The 1,738-nt window shown below is 37.6% G+C and overlaps 1 long non-coding RNA gene across 1 annotated transcript; it reads right to left on the bottom strand.

Annotated features, from left to right (window-relative positions):
- Positions 1 to 1,186: 1,186 nt before the first annotated feature.
- On the bottom strand, positions 1,187 to 1,685 carry LOC121964639. The gene is made up of 3 exons (XR_006107387.1): positions 1,624 to 1,685; positions 1,416 to 1,540; positions 1,187 to 1,261 (listed from the first exon to the last, which is right to left on the bottom strand). It is a non-coding gene; the product is annotated as an uncharacterized LOC121964639 (long non-coding RNA).
- Positions 1,686 to 1,738: the final 53 nt, after the last annotated feature.

The raw sequence follows: 1,738 nt of genomic DNA, 5'->3' as shown, positions 1-1,738 counted from the left end.
TGGGTGTGTGTGGTCATTTTATGTTTATGTATTTTTTTTCTGTAACATTATTTTACATTTATAATGATATGATGATGAAATGATAAGTATAATTTTTGGAGGACATTTTTCCCTATTTTAAAAAAAATAAATTTCTTATAATCATCCTCTCTTTTTTTAAGTAATTTTTTGGTAATTTTTACTAATTCTTGTAATATGTGGGACATTTCTTGCCAAGTCTGTAATTTTTTTTTTTTGCCCATGTTTTCTGAAATAATCAAACCAATGTGCTCAGGTTTCAAAGAGTCAAACAGTTCGAAAAAGGCGTCTGAACGCAGCACAAGCAAACTAATGTTGATCCAGGTTTCAAAGGGTTAACAGAGGTGGATTATTTCCACGTTGTTATGACACCATGCAACTCTTTTTTTCTGCAAACAGTCTGATATTTTTGCCTAAAGCTACAGCACGTGTTGGTGAAGACACACAGAGGATCTGGTTCTGAAACTACCTCCTGAGGGAAGATCACGCCTGCAAGAAAAATAATGTCATTTTTTATATAAATCTACTGCAAACTACACTGTAAAATGATGTTTGAAATATCATATAACAAAGTTTGTTCACTAAATGTTTACTGTGGAACATTTCTTAGAACATCGACGAGGTTAAAAGGTGAAACAAATATTTGTTTAATCTTTCAGTCAACAAACAGCAGCACACAAACACGACACCTGCTGAGAAACTGTTGTGTGTTTGGTCGTGTGCAGGTGCATATACTGTACGTATGTGTGCAAAATGATGTTTCATATATATGAATATGCATGTATGTGTGTATATGTAAATTCAGTGGGACATGTATGTGTACATGTATGCATATGGATGTGTGTGTGTGTGTGTGTGTGTGTGTATGTGAGTCTGTGTGTTTAATATGTGAGTTTATGTATTTATATTAGAGATGAAGTTCAATTAACTGATTAGCTGAGAGGAGGGGTAGAATATAATAAGTTTATACTTTCTCCTACTTCTATCAAACGTGTAAGATGAAAGTTCTTGCTTCTTATTTGAATCTTTTTTTTGTGGTTATTATCAATTTTTATTATCTGTCTATCCATCTATCCATCTATCTATCTATCTATCTATCTATCATTTTGTTTTTCTTTTTCTGTTGCTGTCGACAATTAAGTACATTTGTTAAAAACAGTGTTAAAAGAAAACATCTCACCTGGCCTCTCCCATGGCAGTTACCACAGCGAGTTCTTCCACAGCCGTTGCACTTGTGACATGGCTAAACACACACACACACACACACACACACACACACACACACACACACACACACACACACACACACACACACACACACACACAGGCTGATTGCTAATCACTCTGACACGACGATCATCAAATGAGGAAAATGGAGAAATCTTGGCGAGCGGTACCTTCACAAATGACGAATGTGGCACTCGGACCTTCTCCACCTTGTCAGTGTATCTCTGCGGCAGCGTCACAGGAATGTCCCACGGCGGGGGGCTCATTCCAAACTGAGGACCATCCACTATCTGTCCTGTTTCAGGAAAAAAAGACAAACATCACTCGTCAGGAAACAAAACGAGTGAGTAATCTGTCAGCTCAGACTGAAGGTTTTACCGTTGTAGGGCTCAAACTGCCAGGCGCTGGTTCTTGTCTCGGTGTACGTCTCCAGTCGATACTGCAGGAGAAAACAATCAGGAAACAAAGAAGGGATGTGAGAACTTTGGATTCC

Source organism: Plectropomus leopardus, unplaced genomic scaffold (genome assembly GCF_008729295.1).
Source record: "Plectropomus leopardus isolate mb unplaced genomic scaffold, YSFRI_Pleo_2.0 unplaced_scaffold16522, whole genome shotgun sequence".
In the NCBI taxonomy this organism is placed as follows: domain Eukaryota; kingdom Metazoa; phylum Chordata; class Actinopteri; order Perciformes; family Serranidae; genus Plectropomus; species Plectropomus leopardus.
Note: the sequence above shows the minus strand (reverse complement) of the source record. Positions and strands in the feature narration are given on the sequence as shown.